This window comes from Apus apus, chromosome 1, assembly GCF_020740795.1.
Source record: "Apus apus isolate bApuApu2 chromosome 1, bApuApu2.pri.cur, whole genome shotgun sequence".
Taxonomy (NCBI): Eukaryota; Metazoa; Chordata; class Aves; order Apodiformes; family Apodidae; genus Apus; species Apus apus.
The window spans coordinates 67263742-67282514 of NC_067282.1; the positions used below are offsets into that span (position 1 = coordinate 67263742).

The 18773-nt window shown below is 49.1% G+C and overlaps 1 protein-coding gene across 1 annotated transcript in view; it reads left to right on the forward strand.

Annotated features, from left to right (window-relative positions):
• Nucleotides 1–2060: 2060 nt before the first annotated feature.
• Nucleotides 2061–18773, forward strand: part of BOC (BOC cell adhesion associated, oncogene regulated) — a 57783-nt gene continuing 41070 nt past the window's right edge. Inside the window, exons 1-2 of the mRNA XM_051607968.1 lie at nt 2061–2080; nt 3027–3137. The gene's annotated coding sequence lies outside the window, so the exon portion shown is untranslated. The remainder of the gene's footprint in view (nt 2081–3026; nt 3138–18773) is intronic.

The following is an 18773-nucleotide window of genomic DNA, read 5'->3' on the forward strand; positions in this document are numbered from 1 at the left end:
CCCGCCTTGCTCCACACAATATCAAACAGCTGGAGTCTCTGCGGCCCCGAGGAGGAGCCTTTGCATCCGATGGCAGCAGCAGTGGGAATTTTGCCTGGGATTGGAGAGGGACGGGGCGATGCAGGCAAGCTGGGGACTGCGGGGCTCTGGCACCTCCTGAGGGGGACAGGTCCCAGCCGCAGCCTGCGCCTGGTCAGTGCCCACGGTAAAAGTTTCCTTATGCCTGAGTGAATGGGGCGAAAAGAGGGGTTTGGGGCTTTTGCACTACTTTGAGCTTCAGCCAGGCCCAGAAGTCAGTTCCGGTGGGTAGTTTGGAATAAGTGGGTGCCAGCCTAAAGCCGGAGTCCCTGGCACAGTAAGAGGGTGACTGCTTGCTAGCAGGAGTGCTGCTGGCTCTCTGGGGCTGCTGAGGGGACAGGGCCACACGAATCAGCATCCTGCTTCGTCCCCCAGCTTTAACTAAGGAGGCAGGTGGGAAGAGCAGCATATAGGAAGTACACTGCTGCACCTCATGTTTCCTCCTCCCTGGGGATAAAGAGAGAATGTAATCCTGCAGGGCTGCAATCTTTTCTCACTAGCGTTAAACAAGCCCCGGGGCACTTCTTTGCACAAGGTAGCACTAACTCTGCTCCCTCACCTCTTTCTTCCCACCTCTGCAAGCCTAAAACTAGTCAGGGTTAATCAACTCCTGTTTTAATTTAGGACAGTTTATGACTGCTCTAAATTAGGAAAACACTGTTTTTCAGATGAGGCAGGTGCTAGAGGTCTCAGCACATGTAAAAAGTGGCCACTTAGTGAGGTGTCTGCATACGGGTTTAGCACCTGAGGAATTTGGTACTGAGCAACATAAAGAAAAACTTGGAATCTGGAAAACAGTTCTTTAAAAGATAATTAGACAGCAACATGAATATTGAGGAGGAAGGAAGTTTGCATTCAACCTGATAAGTCTACCCATTCAGATGTAAGTTGAAGTGCCATCAATATGTATTTCCTTGGAACTCAAGAAACCCTGCAGAAAAATCAGGTTTGACATTTTCAGTACCCCTGTCATAAAACAAGGAAATAAGAAACTCAAATCCAAATATATAAAAAAAACCCAAATCCTTCAAATCATTCTTATGCATGAGAAATGGGTAATCCAGGAGCACAGGTCCCTCCTACAGTTCCAGCAAGCAGAAGTAACTCTGAAACCTACTGATGACATGAGGATAAACTTTACCTCTTTCACCTTCTTCTCTGACTGAAGGGCCTCATATTTAGAAACTACAGATCACGTTTACCATCTGTGCTCTGTGCATAGTAAAGATGTGAGGGAATGCAGTGAGCTGATTTGATTGAATCCCAGGGAACAGTCATTGCTTTTTCTTAAAATTTGTGCCTGAGACACTCTCTGAGAACAAGCACCTCCCAGGAGGGATGACTGGAAGAAAAGGTCTTTTCCTTTTTGTATCTCTTTTCTCATGGCAGCTCCTGAGAAGCTGCACTTCTTATGCACTAAGAGAAGGAGCCAGTCACCTTCCTTGATACCAGCTGGCTAAAATCACATGTACTTCAGACCATTTGACATTCATGGGAAGGGGACTGTCTTTATTTAGCAAAATGTTAGCTCCCGTGCTTTGGGAGAAAACTGCAATCTGAAAAAAAAAAACCATTTAGGTGCATCTTTTTTAACCTGGATGCATGCAAAGTTTTGCCTTTTACAACACTCATTTCTCTTCTTACTTCTCTCCTTCCCTATTTCAGGTGCCTTGATGTCCTGATCCAGACGGTCTGTCCTGGGTCCCATGCTAGCCCAAAGGGGATGGAAACCTTCTCGTGGAGGGAGAGAACCTGTGGGTGATGCCAGACAGTGAAAGCACCTCAGGCCCCCTCACAAACATTGGTCGCGTCCATGAGGCAGCTCAGGAGATGCTCGAAATGCAGCCACACGGCGGGGGAGACTGAGGCACGAGGGGACAGGACTTGCCTAACCCCAGCCAGCAGCATGCCAGCAGCAGAGCCTGGAGGAGGGCAGGAGCCCGGGCTGGCCAGACCCGTGGCAGTGCTCGCCTAGAGTTGCTCCTTCGGACACGACAGGCGGGTAGGAAAGGTGTCCTTCTCCGCGGAGCTCGACAGGTGGTTGCAGCAATGTCTGCACAACCATCCTGGCGTGGTCCCTCCCGGGAAGAGGGGAAGCTCTCCCGAGAGGTCCCCAAACCCTGGAGCGCTATTTCCCGGCAGCCCGTTTCCTTACAGCGAAGGGGTGCCCCGGGCCCCGCCGGGTTTCGCAGCGGGGCTGAGGCGGGACGGGACACCCGGGGACACCCGGAGCTGCCGGCTCCGGCCGGAGCTGCCACTTCGGCCGGGCCAGGGCCGCCCCTCCTGCCCTGCCCTGCCCTGGTCCCCCGCCCCGCCCCGCCGGGCCCCCCGGGGCAGCCCCCCGGGGCAGCCCCCCGGCCTCCCGCGCCCCGGCCCCGCGGCTCGGCCCGACTTTCCCGCTTCCGCCGGCGGGGGAGAGAGGGGGAGGGCGGCGGGGAGGACACAGATACACTCACACACTCTCACACACACACACACACACACATACACACAGACGGCCGCTGCCTGCCTTTTGGGGAAGGGGTTTTTATTTTGCGTTTTTCTCCCTCCTCTGGCTCCTCCTCTTCTTCCCTCCTCCTCAGGGGGAGGGGAGGAGGGAGGCAGGCTCCGGGGCAGGAGTAGCCGGAGCAAGGGATTGTTTGAGAGTTCAGTCATCCAAAAGCCGTCTCCCGTGTGGAGAGGGTCGGGCTTCCCGCATCCCAGCTCCTCTTCCCTCCTCCTCCTCCTCCCGCCGCGCCTCAGCCCGGCGCGGCCCCCCATCCTCAGCTGCGAGCCGCAGGAAAAAACACAACCACCACCCCCAAGCCGAGTTCCCCCTGCCCTCCACTCCAAAACAGGCTTTCCCCCTCTTCCTTCTCTCTCAGCCTCTCTTTTTATTTTTATTTCTTCCCCCCCCCCCCCCCGCCCTCCTCCTCTGTGTGTGTGTGTGTGTGCTGAATTCCCTGCAGATCCGGCCTGGAAGTTGCCAGCAGCTCCTGGAGTTAAGCCTCTTTGTTGCTTCCCTCCGTTTGGGGCATCTTTGTTGTTTCCCCCCCCTGCCTGCTCCAGCGGAGACCGCGGTGAGTGAAGCGAGGGGGGCCCGGGCCCGGCGAGGGGCCGGGGGGAGGGCTGCGGGGGGCGGTGGGACGCGGGGCTTCCCCCCCTTTCCTCAGCCGGCGGGGACCGTGGCCGCCGATCTTTGTGTCCCGGAGTTCGGGAAGTTCGCCGTGGGGATGCAGGGAAAGGGGAATCCGCGGAGACGCGGCAGGGGAGGAGTGGAGACCCGCTCAACTGGTCCCTGCCCGCACGGGGCTTGTTTTGATACTCGGGCAGGTGAGATGCGGGGGGCTGGGCTGTTTTCCCTCCAGCTCTGCCTCCTGGCTGGGTCGGCGTTCATGGAGGGCCCAGCACACGCAGGGCTGCGCTCCGGCCTGAAACTTCCCCAAAAACTTGGCCCGCCGCATCACCCCATCCTGGCGGCGGGCTGGCCCAGGAGACGCGGTGGAGAGAGGGAGAGGGGGAAGCTGTGCAAAATAAATCCCAGATTCGTCCTCCGTGCCTCCAGCTCTTGTCAAAAGCTGGTGGGAGTTGGCAGGCAAGACCCTGCTGCTGCTGCTGCTGCTGCTGCTGCTGATGCGAAGGCATTTCGGTTTGTGCCCCGTGCAAGGGGCTGTTGCTGCTGCTGCTGCTGCAAAGAAAAGAGGGGGTGGGTCATCTGCGGGTAAAATTCTTGTCCCCTTCTTGTGCGACCGTAGAGTTTTTAAGGGTAAGGGAGTGATTTGGACCGGGGGACGTAATTTTCTGCTCGGTGGTGGGATGCTGTAGGATGTGTGCGCCTCTGCCTCGCTGCTTGGACGGCGGCTTTGGCAGGTCCTCTTGGATGGTGACTGTCAATAGAAAATGTGTAGGGGAGAAAATGGGATGCTGAATCTGTAGCTGTGACCAAATGAGACTTTTTAAGTGCTCTGAAGATATTAATACTTAAAAAAACCCACCAATAACAGACCCATTCCCAATATCCCCGGCGGGCAAAAGGTATTTAGTAAAAATCTTGTATCTTTGGGCACTTCCCCAACTCATTCTGGTACCCAAAGTGTTATTTCACCAGCCTTGTGGGAAAGGCAGTTCAGGTCTATTAAATGAGTTTTTTTTGTCCTTGTTTGTTTTAAAGAAACTCTCTTGACCTCTCTGCAGCATTATGTGAGTGGAATGAATCCACATGCACACTGTGCGCCCGCGCATGATTCCCAGCATGTCTTAAATTGCTTGTTTTTCTTAGTGCCCAGTTCTCTTAATTTCTGCATCACTACTGTGGTGTCTTTTTGATATGTTCATTTACAATCTGCTATTAAAGTTTCTTTTCCTATGGACTAACAAACAACTGTGGAAAATACTAGAAGAATGTGGGTGTTTTGTAAGTAGGATTTTCTCTTAGTTTTCTTTTATTTTGAAACTAACTGCCTCAATGTGCATACAGAGGAGGGTTCTTGCATATTTATGCATATATACATTCATGCACAAAGCTTTATGTAATGGGTTGGATATTGAGGTTTATGGTTCTGGGAAGAATTTCAGCAGAAACACATCGTGTATTTGCTGTGCAGATTTGTTCTGTTATTTAAGTGACCCAAAGAAATGAAGGTGGAATATCTTTCCATGCTAATAGGAGTCATCTTGGTATCTTCTGAAGTAAACAGGACAATTAGGGAGAGCTGTGAGCTCCCTGCTGAGTGCCTGATACTCTCTGACAAGAAATAAATGGAGTTTTGTTCCATGTACTTTTCTTAGCCCTGCCCCCTAAATAACATTATTTGGACTCATCCTGTGTATGCAATGCAGACGAGGTCCCAGTAGGTGTTTGCTGTGGGGATTGAAGTCAGACACAGAGCAGTCCTCTCTGCCGGTGTAGTTCCTGTTGGGGAAAAGTGAGCAGGTTCATCTGAAAGGTACACAAGGTGCCTGTGCAGATGTGAAAAGCAAGTTCAGTTTTCTCCCTTTGTCTTGTACACATGCATACCCATGGGACCTTTCTTTGGGAGATAGCCTAGTACAAGTAGCTGAATCCACACACATCTCTGCTAGGCACAATGTAGAAATATTATAGGTGATCCAGGCTGGCATGTAAGTCTTATGGGTGCTCTGTATCCCTATGGCCTGGAAGATACAGCTTTTCTGTGTCTTTTACTGACATGGCACCCCCTGTAAGCACTGAGCAAGTGACTCTCAAACATTGCAAAGTGAAACTCAGTGCCTGATGTTCCTTTGGGCTGCAAGACTCCTGCCTTGGAATTCTTCTCCTTTGAAAGGCAGGGGAATCATTGCCCAGCCCCTCTCATTCCTTGAAATTCTGCTCTGTCCTCAAAACTAACAGCGAACAGATCGCTCCAAGCCCTAGATACCAAACTAGCAGCCCAGCAGTGCTTTCAGGATGCTGGTACAGCTCCTTCCAGCTGACTAGAACAGGCAGAGTTGGTCCTTTGGGAGTTAGCTGGAGCCTCCTGCCAAGCAAGGAGTGTTGCAGGTGGGGCCGTGAAGTGAGCAGCCCCCTTTGAGCCCATTCTCCCCAGTGAAGCAGAGGTGAAACTTCCTTTCCCAAGTTACAAAAACTAATCCATTTAGGGCAAATCCTAATTTTTGTAGTTTCTCAGCAGTGTTATTGAGTGAGCAGACTTGACTGAAACACCAGCAAATCTACCTGCCTGTGCTTCCCAGCCTCTTTCTGAGTCACACGTTCTCAGGAGCACAGAAACCTCACAGTCTGGTAACGTGCACAGGAAAAGAAAAACAAACAAATCCCAAGCAAAAATCACTATTACTTCTTCTGCCTGGACTATGTGTGAGAGGGCAAATGGGGAAATGGGGTAGGAAAGACTCTTCAGGTGGAAGCACAGGTTTGGATGTGGAGCTGTTTGGGCTGTGTCCTCAGCTAAGGTACATGCCCTGTGTGAGCTTAAACAAGTTCCTCTGCAGCCCTGTGCCTAGGTCCTCCCATGCAGAAAACAGGGCTAAACCTTGTGCCAGCAGGGTGAGCACTGTAGCAGAGCAGATATTGCCATCCGCATTGACTCTTGTCAGCCAAGCAGCACCCACCCTCCTGTCTCTCAGAGCAGAGCTCAGACGCATGGGGAGGACCCACTCTGCTTGTGCCAAGCCTCTTTGGGGCTGCCACAGTACTGGAGAGGCACAACCATCTCCAAAGTCCTTTTTCCCAGGCAAAGACTGTCTGTCTCCCCAAAAGTCCCTTTGCGTGCCTTACAAAGGGAGGGAGCAGTGGCAGGGAAGAGTGTGTTGGGGCCCTTGTTGGAAGTTTTAGCCCAGTCTGGGCTGTGGATGGGTTTTTAGAGACCTAGGACTCAGTTTAGTCATTCAGCCCACAAGAAGTTACAGCAAGAGTAGGCCAGTGTAACTCTGAGTTAACAAAAGTTGCTTTGGCAGTAAATAATGGTAGATTGGTTGTTTTAATGCCTAACACTGAGTGCCTCAGAGGTACTGGGTACAATCCCCTTGAGCTTTTTTAATGTGCAAAGATGACTTGATGTATTACTGCTGGCAGGTTACAGACCAAGGCTTGCAGATGTCTTGGTTTAAACCATTACATCCTGGGCTAAAAACTTTGCAGTGCAAAGTCTACAGTTAGGAAGGGATATCCCGCAACAACAGAAAAAAAAGCTCTCTTGCAAAATCTTTGGAGACATCCTGTTTCTGGTTAGACTGAAAACATCCTGAGGGAAAAACCTACTGTTGTGTATTTTGGTGCTCCTGTGGTCAGTCTCAGTTTAAGAGATTGTTTCGTGTTCCAGTTCCTAGGCCATGGGGACAATTCTAGGCGAATAGTGACTAAATGAATTGCAGGTCCTGAAGTAGAATCAGGGTGAATATCATCTTCCAGTTTTCTAAATACACTCTGGGTAATTGTTCAACAAAAGGTATCACAAGTATCTTTTTTTTTTTTCATTTCCTGGTACCTGGTTTAGTTCCTCTTGGCCCCAAATCATACAACATTGTTTTTGATGCTTGGTTGGCTGAACATGGTGCTTGAAGCTGGTTTTCTGGAGGGAATGCTTGCTTTCCAAAGCTTTGGAAATTTGCTTTGTATGCGTATTTGCGCATAAGGGTTTTTTAAAATCTACTCTCCAAAGGAGCATGTGCTCCAGCAACATGACTGTTTGAGCATCCATGGGAAGCTAGGACAAAAGGAGCATGGATGCAGTGGAAGCAAGTCAGCTGAAGAGCTCAGGAAGATATCTGTTGCAGGGGAAAAAGAAACTGGTGCTTACACAGTCCCGAAGCTGCCAGAGGCAACACAGGGCTTTCTACTTAAACAGGGAACAACAAATCCCTGCCCTGAGGATGTTGCATGCTCCTCTTATTAAAATGACCTCTCTTCTCTCCTGCAAAAGGACAAATGGGGTGGGAGGCTCAGCTGTGCCTGGTGGGATTGTTAGCAGAGCACCTGGCATGATGCTGACAGGGTGCCTGAGAAGGGCTCTCAGGGGCTGCTGTTGTGTGTTGTAGGAGCTCTTGAGTAAGAGGCAGTGCCAGTTTATTTTGGCTCTGATGGGATCGATGGAGGGAAATGTGCTTCAGGGAGCATGTGGGATGTGCTTGAGTTTCTTCGCCCTCCTCTCAGGCAGCATGCCAGCAAAGAGGTGAGAGCCAAACTTTACCTTTGCTTTGTGCTCAGCTTCTCTTGGGAGGCTGCTGCCCTGTGGCCGAAACCCTTCCCTGAGCTCCTCTTAGATGTGAGGATGGTGACTGCACCTTGTGCCCGTACAGCAGGTCGGAGGCTTGTTGGGTGAAGTCCAAACCACACCACAGCATGTTGCCCCTATGAGAACCCACTGTTGTTGAGTTCACAGAGGTTTTGGGCTGTGGTGTCTCTATATATGTCTGTGAAAGCCAGATGGTGTTTTGGAAACCAGTCATTTTTCATTAACTTCTGTGCCCGGCTTAGGCATTAAGTCTTTCAGCAGCAGCAATGCCATTTTGGCTCTCTGATGTCCACTCTGGCAAAGGTATTAGCCAGCAGGTCTTACTCTTGTGCAGAGCCACAGTCCTGGGGCCCTGCCAAATGCAAGGATGTGTTCGCTGGTTGCAGTGTCAGCGAGTCTGAACAAGCTTGTGTGTCTAAACACTGCACATCAGACTCTTATTTAAATCATAAGAGCGGAGAGAAAGAGTGCAAAGATCCCTGCCAGAGCTGTGTTGTGAGCTTTCAAATGCCAAATTGAGGTTGCTTTTTATTTTTCTCCCAATTAACAAAAGGACAGGTTAGGCAGAGCCCTGTAAGTTGGTGTTGAGTTAGTGTGGTTAAGAAAGCTTGTGGTGATATAAACCTACAGAGGCAGTCTTGGAGAAACAAACCTCAAATGTGGATATGCTGGCCTAGAACGTAGCATTTAAATGCAAAATGCAGCTTCCTCTGATAATGTCACTGTAATTTATCCTGGTACTTTTAGGTAGAGCAGCTGCCATGCTTGGTGATGCCAGAGTTGTAGGGCACAAATCTGGGATGTGAGAAGAGGTGGGTTTGGTTCTCCTCTACACCTCAGATTTTCCCCCAAGTTGGAGCTGGTTGCTCTTTATCTCAGCTCTCCACCTGCAAAACCTGTAAGTGGCACTTCCCTGCCTCCTTGTGGTGTTGAGGGTAGAGGAGATGGAGGAAGACCACAGGTTGTCTGGCCCTTGAAAAGCCTCTCAGATAAGGACCACGGTTGGTTACAGCCGGGAGCCTCCTGCGCCATTGGCAGCCCAATGGGAGGAGGCTCCTGTGGTTGCCTCTGAGGACATCCACCACTGTGTGCTGGGTGGATGTGGGCTCTGTGAGGGCTGCGAGACACTTTTGGTTTGGAGGGCAGGCTGAGTGTGTTGCTGTAGAGAAGCCACTCTCTGAGCATGACCCCTGGGGAGTCTAGCGTAGGTAGTAGCATTGCAGCTGCAGCGAATTTATGGCTCCAGCCAGTGGTGGTACAGAGAGGCCATTGTAGTCCTATGTGCTGTACAGTGTATGTCTCAACAGGCAAAGTGGCTCCTGGGTTGGTTGTGTTGTGTTTTTTTTTTTACCCCCCTCCTCCTCTCCATCCTTTCACGTCTAGCTTTATGCAGTTCCTCTCCTTAAATTGCAAATTTGGCCTTATCTTCAAAGAAGCCCTTCGGTGCCAAGCTTTTAAAGGTAGGGAGGAGGCGAGAGCAAAAACATCAAATCCATTAACAGCCCAGTTGCCAGAGAAAATGTTTTTTAAAACAAAATCTGAAACCTTAGTGTTTGAGATCCAAATCTGAGATTGAATACAAGTATGGGCCTTGTCCCCAGAGAGTCGCAGTGCTGGGAATGTGCTGGCAGAAACCATGGAGTGAGGATTCTTGTGCATGCACACACACAAATAGACAATTATTTGGAAGCCAGTAGTACTCTGGATGCTGAATAATAATTTACTTCATCTAGTGCCTTCTGTCCCTAGCTGCTCCCTGAGCTTTAGCTGATGTGGAGACAGTTCTTGTCACTCCAGCCCTTTGCTGGATGGCAGTCCCCTCTGGGGCAGGAAGGTGGTGCTGGCTTGCACATTCCTTGGCCGTGGGTGGCAAAAAGGACTTAGCTGGCCCTGCTTCTTTAGAGCTTGCCGCTGTCAGTGAGAGACTCCTTTGGGTCCCCTGAATGGTGATGGGAATGTGATTCTTTTTTTCCCCCAGAAGAAAGCTGCTTGTTGAACAACCCCAAGCGCTGTCAGTTTGAAAGGGTGGGTTTGAGTCCCAGTGTCAAGAGATATTTTCAAAAACGTGCTGGGTGGGATTTTTCAAAAACACCTAGGGTGACTTTAATGATGTGGTGAAGAGCCAATGAGATTTGTGCATTGAAAGACTAGGCAGCTTTCCCCTCACTTTTAAGTACAAGGTCACCAGGGTAGCAGCTGCCCAAAGTAGTCCCAACCACCTACTCCTGCATGGAAGAGGACTCTCAAAGGTGGCAATCAGGCATATCTTGGCTTGCAAGCAGTTAAGTGCAGCTTCTAAGCCAGAGCCATTTGGGCAGAAGGAGAGCACAGTGGCCCAATTATCCATCTGTAATGGGGTCTGAATCCAGTGAGGAACACCCCTGCACCAACTTCTTCTGGGGCCTTGCAGCATGGCCAGACCACAGCAGAACTCTGGGACCCTGGCAGGAGGAGGGCTCGATATCTCTACTAGCTTTTGAGTCCCTGTAGGAGCTTTCTTAACCCTCAGCCAAGTAGAGTATCTGGCTTGTAGCTTTTGGCTACCTGTGGAGCTGTAGGCTTGTAGGGTGAGATAGAGCTGTGAGAAGCTGGAGTGTGGAGGGCTCCTTAAGAGTACTAGCTCCTGTAGGTATATCTGTCATCACTGTTTCATCATTCTGATTCTGTTCTTGGGGTGCCTGGGGCTGACCTGGAGGGAAAAGGTCGTTGCTTCCTAGAAGGTGAGGAGTAAAGCTCCTGGTTTCATGCCAGCTTGTTCCTGAACACTTTGTAATGCTGTAGAGGAAGAGTCCAAGGGAGCACAAAGGCTAGTTGCTATTGAGGACCTTGCTGCTCTGTGTGCCCAAGCTGCCAGCAATGTTGCAATATTAGTTTAGCACACTAGCACCCCAGCTCCAGACCCTGCCAGAGGTGGCTGCCCAATCAGCAGAGAAGAAGGTCTCAGGATCATGGCCTACTATGCTTGGTGGCATTGCAGCTCATTAGCTCAATGATGTGTGCTGTTAAAGCAGGGGCACTATTCAAGTATGGAGCTGGATCTTCTGGAACCTGGATGTGTATTTGCTGACCCTGCTGCCCTCTTGGCAGGGAGGTGAGTAGCCAGTTTGGGGAAGTGTTTGGGGAGAGCAGTGTAGTTTACATGGCTACAAGACAAGCCAGCCTTGTGTCTCATAGGACAAGCACCAGTCTGCTAGTGAGAGCTGGCTGTGCTTAACCTGGCACACAAATATGGAATACAAGCTGTGGGATCCTGCTGATTGCATCATGAAACCTATTGTCTTTTGTGGGAGCAAGGGTCAAATATTTACGTTGTGTATCAAGTTAGGCAGGAATATACTTGCTAAATGTACAGTTGTCAGGTTTTCCTTATGATCGCCTGGACTGTAGGTTTGGGGTGGAGAGAAAAGGAGCAAAAAGAGAAAAGAGCAAAGTGTCAAACTGTGTTTATCGTTGTTGCCTGACCTGCACTTCTACCCTGTAATCTGTCTCCCCTGGGAAAGCTTTGGACATCCCTAACCTCTGAGCCACTTCAAAGAACCACCTTGAAAAAAATTTCCCAAACTAGTGACCAAGCAAACAAACAAAAATTTCAGCAGCCACAAAAATGTGAGCAAAACCCAGTTTCTGCATAGCTCCAGCACTGAAGATAAGTAGAGGTTTCTTAACACGGACTCTCTGGATGAAGGGCTGAGAAAGGCCTGCCATGCCATCTTACCTCATCACCATATTCTAAAACACAAGTTATTATTTATATTACAGTTGTGTCTACAAGTTTTAGCCAAGGCTGGGACCCAGCTACATTAGATATCATGCTAACTTGTAATGGGAGACAGTTCCTACATCCCCATTCAAAACAGCAAGTCAAGTGCAGAAGAGGAGGTAAAAACAAAGCATGAAAAAGGAAATGTGCCTTGGAGTCACATTGCCTTGGCTTGAGTTTAGTACATAACCTATGTTGCCTGATACCCAGTCCTGTCCTTCTGCTCCTCAGAAGAGGAGGTCAAAGTTGAGCATTGCTAGGGCTTGACTGAGAATTTGCCTTGAAGCTGAGTTGTCCATAGTAGGGTCTCATCTTCCTTAGCCCCAGCTCATATCAGTTAATAAGAGAGTGATGTGGCTTCCTGTGCTCCAGAAGTGGTTGCTCAAGTGGGGCACTTGTCTCTGCAGGTGTTGTTGGTAGTTCCTTGCCACTGTGGCATGCCTTGCATTGGGGTGAGCAACTGGTCTCATGGACCTGAAACTCCTGCCTGTCTTCAGGAGGCCTGCCAGGACACTGGGAGCGAAGTGGGAGTGTGTGGCTGAAGGGAAGGGGAAGGAGCCAATTTTGACTTTTAATTCATAGAATCATTTTGACTAGAGAAGACCTTTAAGGTCAAGTCCAGCTGTTAACCTAGCACTGCCAAGTCCACCACTAAACCGTGTACCTAAGTACCACATCTACACATCTTTTAAATGCCTCCAGGGATGGTGACTCCACCACTTCTCTGTCCAGCCTATTCCAGTGCTTGACAACCCTTTCAGTGAAGAAATTTTTCCTAGTATCCAATCTAAACCTTCTCTGGCACAACTTAAGACCATTTCCTCTTGTGCCATTGCTTCTTACTTGGGAGAAGAGACCAACACCCACCTCACTACAACCTCCTTTCAGATAGGTGTGGAGAGCTGTAAGGTCTCCCCTCAGCCTCCTTTTCTCCAGACTAAGCACTCCTTCTTCCCTCAGTTGCTGCACGTAAGTCTTTTGCTCCAGACCCTTCACCAGCTTCATTGTCCTTCTCTGGACATGCTCCAGCTGCTCAATGCCCTCCTTATAGTGGGGGGCCCAAAACTGAACACTGTTACTGGAGGTGCAGCCTCACCAGTGCCAAGTACAGGGGGACAATCACCTCCTTCTCCTGCTGGCCACACTGTTTCTGGTACAAGCCAGGATGCTGTTGGCCTTCTTGACCACCTGGGCACACTGCTGGCACATGTTTAGCTGGCTGTCAACCAGCACCCCCAGGTCCTTTATCTCTGGGCAGGTTTTGAACCCACTCTTCCCCGAGCCTGTAGCATTCTATGGCGTCATTATCACCCAAGTGTAGGACCTAACACCTGGCCCTGTTGAACTTCATGCAGTTGGCCTCGGCCCATCGATCCAGCCTGTCCAGATCCCTCTGCAGAGCCTTCCTACCCTCAGGCAGATCAACACTCCTGCCCAAAAATTCTCTCCTGTCAGCTAGTTTTCAGTTACGGCATCGTGCTTTGAAACATAGCTGGGAAAGCAGAGAGCCAGGGTAATAAGTGTTTTGCTTGCAGCATGCAATCTGAAGCAAAGCAATCTCATAACATAAGTGCCGTGTGCCTCCTTTCTCAAGGGGTCTGGTGCTGTGCTCCTCCTGCTCTGGAGGCACTGGCCTTCAGTGCCCAAGCAAAGGATAAACTCTTAACAGATGCTGCTAAGGCCAAGTCTGTGGCTCCTGTAGGGAGGTCCAGGAGGAGGAATGGGGAGCAGTAGAGGTGCAAAGACCTGCTCTTCCTGAAATCTTCAGGTCATGTTGAGTGTGTGGCTGGAGACACAGGGGTACCCCAAAGCTCACCTGACCTATGCAGGGACAGATAGCCCAGGATGGGGCAGCTGTGTGGATGCTACTGGCAAGACATGAGCAAAACCTGGCTTGGTGGGGTATCTGGGAACTGTCTTTCAAGAGAGTTAGGGTTGCTTCAGTGAAACCTGGCTGGGCGGGTTCCTTCACCCCTCCTTTCATGTCTGACTTACAGCACTGTTTTGGGGAGCAGGTGAGGATGCATATGGTTCTTCTGGCATCTGTTTGCAAAGAGCTATGAGCAAACTCTCCTGGGGGTCTGCTCATGGCCATGCCCTGCTGCTGTGTGAATAACAGGCTGAACTGCAATTGGAGGCATGTTGCATAGAGGAATGCTTTTAAACATGCTGGTTTTAATGGCATTGTGTCACCAAGGGCCTTTTGTATCTGGATGAGGAGTCTATCTGAAGTAGGACTCCTGTTTTATGAGTGGATTTGATTTGCCCTCTGCAAGCCGAATAATTTAATTACAGAAGAGATCTTAGATGAGGTGTTTGGGCCCTTACAGTTTCTCCCTCACTCAGTCAGTGCTTTGAGAGTGGTGGGAGATGCCAGGCAGCTGCACAGTTAAGCATTTTCTTCTCTTTTGGTCTCAGGTCACTCCTTGTCCATGAAAGACTGTAAGGAGGGACTAATGCAGTTGCTGCCTTAAATTCTGTCTAGCTGAATTAGGCAAGGTGTGAGACGTAGAAGGTGTCAAAAGAATTGGTTTGTGCTGCCTACCCCTACTTGTGCTTAGGGAAAATCTGTTTCTCCTGGCATGCACATCCCTCTCAGTTTCGCTGGGGAGGTTTTTTTCCTCTCGGACCCCGCAATGGAACGGGACTGCAGCCGAGGCTGCTGGCATGCCCCCGTTCCCTCTGTGCCTGCTGCTTCCCAAAGGATGTGGGGGCTGCTGCCAGGCCCTCACACCCCACTTTCTCCCCATTTTCTGTCTTTAATTTCCTCTTTTCTGCCTGAGGTCCCTGTATGCCAACAGCAGTTGCCAGGGCTGAGAAAAGCTTGTTGGGCCGTATCCCGGATGCCCCTGTCCTTACTTGTTTTGGGGAAGGCTGATAAGGAACAACTGGGGGTGCCTCCCCGGGCACCAGCCAGCTGCTGGAGAGGTGCTCCCAGCCCTCGCTGACCCGGGGCGAGCGCTGGGTGCTGGCGTGTCGGAGCGGGTTCAGGGAGCCCGTGCCCGGGCAGGGTGGCTGCCTGCAGTTGCAGGCTGGGCTGCTGCCTTCCCAGAAGTAATTCTGGAGAAGTACTGTCCTTGAAAGGAGAGCCACATCTCTCCTGCCTTCTCCTCCCGACCCCCCCCAGCTGGTGGATTGGGGCTTGAGGGTTCAAAGGCAACGTTTTCAAGTCTCAGCCAGTGTTTCTGATCTCAAGACGTTTTGAAAACTGGGAGGGTTTTTTGCGTTGACCTGTCTTCTTAACAGGCAGCCAGAGAAGCAGCTGAGCGGAGCCGGCGGACACGGCGTGCACCGAGGTGCCAGCATCTGCAGGGGGCATGTGGGCACCGGGCCAAAAAGCCTCAGCAAGCTGCTAATGAGCCACAGATTGAGGACTTTATCTGGGAGCCTGCCTCCTTCAGCTTCTAGAACTTTCTGCTGAAGAAATGCATGAGCAAAACGCTAGCGGTAGATAAGGGTTGGGAAGGAAGACTCTAAAGATCCTTAGAAAGGCACATCTGGGGTGAACCTCAAGAGACTGCCTCCACCAGAGGCTCCTCGTGTTTTTTTTTCAGAAGATTTCCCTAACTATTTGGTGGGGTACAAAGCCCTGGAGGCTGTGATGGATGTGTTCCCCTCTTGCATGGGGAAGGACCCTCCTGACAGATGTTTGTTTTCGGCAAAGCAAAGTGGGGAAACAGACAAACTTCAGCTGGCAAGAAATGCAGAGGGAAATTATCATTGCCTCCCTGTTGGACTTGTAGAGGGAATTGTGGAAGCTGGTTTTTGTCCCGTTGTTACAGTTCATGTTTGTATAGCTTATCACTTTCGTGAGGAACTATTAAATACTGCTATGTATTGTGGATGTGACTATTTGAGAACAGCTTGCTTTACCCATCTCAGGGCAGAGAGTGCCAGCTGCATAACTGGATTTAAAATAATGGATTTAAAATCTCCTCAAAACTGAAGAATGTTTTTCATCCTAAAAGAGCTGATGATATTTTCCAAATTAAGAAACGGTAAAAAACTTCCCTATTGGTAATTCTGAGATTTTATTTCCCCTCTATAGCAGAGTTTTCCCATTTGCCACAGGTAGTGGGAAGGTCCTTATTCCTTTCTACTTCTAATATGGTGTTTGTGGTCTGTAGCAAGTGATAGTACTTAACAGAATTTGGAGGGTAGGTATTGACTGAGCTGGTCTACAGATGACTGCACTGAATAGTGAAAGTTTTTTCTAGGGGTATTTAATGCTATGGGACAGTCACAGACTTCCCTTCTCAAAGAATGCGTTGACAGTCTCTGTAAGCAATTAGAGATAAATGTTGTTGAGGCAGAGGATATCTTTTTATTGTGGTTTTGTAGAGTACCTAATACTGAGGACTTAAAGGAGTAAAACAAGAGAATCAAATACTTCTTATGTTCCTTTACTGGACAGTCATGTAAGGACCTTTGGAAGATCCAAAGAGTTTTAAATATATTTTTTTCGCGGGTAGATAAGTGAGCAAATGTCAGAGGTTTGCTATAATCTCCCAGAAAACTGCTGGATTAATCTTTGGAGAGGATGATCTGATCCTTTCTGTGAAATACTTACTAATGCCTCTCAAGCAGAGATGTTTTTTGCATTAAAAGGGCTTTCTAAATTGATAAAGCAACTCACAGCACAAAACCATCCAACAGAGGAAGAAGTAGACTTCTTGGCTTGGACTTATGATGGGGCTTTTAAGAATTTCTTGGGCTGAATAGTATACATTACTAGATGGAGAGTAGATTCACTTCTGGTCTGCTTCTCCTCTTGTCATCCCCTGATACCCAGGGACTGGTGTCTCTGTTTCTTCCTGGTCTCTTTGCTGCTTACAGTTTTCTCCAAAAAAGAGTAAATGTATAAAACAAGGATTGGGTTTGGGGGTTGATTGGTTTTTTTTCTTCCCCTATTCTAGGGCAGACACTGACCACAGTCATGTATTTGTTTTACTCCCGTACTTCCAAATGCAGTCACATAACAATAGCCTGGAAAAAAAGTACTGGAAGTGATTTGGTCATGAATTTGCTTCCTTTTTTGGGCTGCAAGGAGCGGGTTAGCTTTTGGGTGAGGAGGCTGGGAGCTCCAAGCCATCTCTTCCAAAATTGAAGGGGGTTTAAATGGGCACCATCTTAGTGAAATGGGAAGTACTGTAGAAAGGCAGCCTTTTGGGGGCAAGCACTTCCACTGCTCCATGTGTAGAGCCTCACATTTGGGGCCCCTTTTCTCAGCCAGCCCCAAGGCATTATTTGCTATTTACATAACAGCAGAGTCTTGTACAGATGCCACTAAATAGGCTTTGTCTGCCACTGGTAGGCAGGGATGGGCTAGAAGAGAAATACTGCCTCCCATATCAGGCTTCTTCAGAAGTGGGTGACTGTTTGCTTTCCTTAACGAATTGCTAATAGAAGGTGGTGGGTGGTGTTGTCTTTCTTATTTATTTTATGTAGGATGTCATGACAGATGGTGATTTTAAATATTGTCCACAGCTGTAGAAACGGATTGCTTCCTAAACCAAGCTGACGAGGATGGAGGCATGGGAGCTAATGAGATGTGGGATGCTCTGCAAAAGAGGAAAGCCTGTCAGAGTACTGGTTGTCTGTGTTCTGTCGTCTCCCTCCTGAGGAGCAGAAAAAGAAGTATTTTGCAGATAGGGTAGGGAGATACGTTTCCAGTGTCTGGATCTTTGGCTCTTGGGAGGTGGCAGTACCGTTTACAAGGAAAATGAAAGGTGATCAGAAAGGACAAAAATGAGTATGTAATTTCTGCACTGATTAGGAGGGTGTGTGTTAAAATCTCAAGCAGTACAGGCAGTACAGACATTTTATCAATGGTTTACTGGAATTGGTCCTTACAGGAGAGAGATCAAAAGCAAGTGGAGCTAATGCATACTGGAGAGAAAATAGCATCTGATAAAGGCTAGACCAGTAGGTGAAGTTTTCAGATGGCAGGAAATTTCCTTAAAGTGTTTATTTATTTATGGCTTTGCTGAAAAAATTTTCACCAGCTGTGTTTAAAAGTATAACAGTAATGAGATACTTAAAAAAGGAGTTAATCTCTCCCTCTCTTTGACATGCTGCAGAACACCAGCTGTAGCACAAGCCAGCCCTGGGGAATCAAAATGGTATAGCCCTGCAGCCTGCAAGCCAAAGTCACACCTTGGGAAGCCAAACCCTGGAGAGAAGCACCAGCCTGCAGCAGGTCACTGGGATGCTGGAGAGGTGATCCTTTGGCCATCTGCCAGGGACAGCAGATTCAGCCTGCCCAGCTCTTCAGGACTTCCAAAATCTCCCTGGTTCCTGTGGCCCCCCAGCCACTTGTTCTCGGGGCAGCAAGACCCATTTCGCCTGTGCGGCTGGGAGGCCTTGAACTGTCTCTGACAGCCCCGATGGGGAAATGCTGGAATGAGGAGGAGGGGAAACCAAGGGCTTTGTACTGAGGGAACAAAAAACATCCTCTGCATGTCCCTGGGTTCAGCTCTTACAAACTCTTCAAATTGGACTGGTGTTTTGTTTTGCTTTTAAATGCTTCTTTAGCCAATGTGATTTTTAAAAAAATTATTATTTATTTTTAAATTTTGGTGGATTTTTTTTGGCTGGAGAGTGTCTCTTTTGGAGACAGAACCAGTCTGGGGCTCTTCATTTGGCCCATTCAGCTTATCCACAGGATATGCACAAGCCATCTCCTCCAGGCTACATTTTGTCTGAGACTCTCTATGGCTTTGCAATGGCCAAGCCTTTGTGTTTGGTAGCAGAGGTGGAAAGGGCAGGAAGGACAGGCCAGCTGTGCTCTGTCCTCCAGCTCTCGGCCAATGTGGGCTCAGTGCAGGGTTGGGGGAATGCTGAGAGGGCTGCTACTATGAGAATAGTGAAAAACGTATGTGGTGATTGGGAGGAAACTGTTTTGAGGAAGAAGATGCCTCTTCTGAAAATGATGGGGTGATACATGGTGAACTGGAAAGGTAGAACAAGTTCGGGGGTTTGGTCCTTGGTGGAGGATTGTGTGAAGAAGTCTTGTCTTCTCTGAGCATACTGGTTTCAGCTTCAAGATGCAAGAGAAAAATCTCCTCATTGTTTCCTTTTTCCACCACTGGTAGATAATCAAGATTCAATTTTAATGACTTCCCTCTACTCTCTCTGCTTCCTCTCCCCCTGCCCCACACATGCCTTTTTTTAATATTTTTTTTAAATGCATTTCTTTTTGGCAGGAGTTAAAACACAAGAAGCATTTGGACCAAGATGAAACC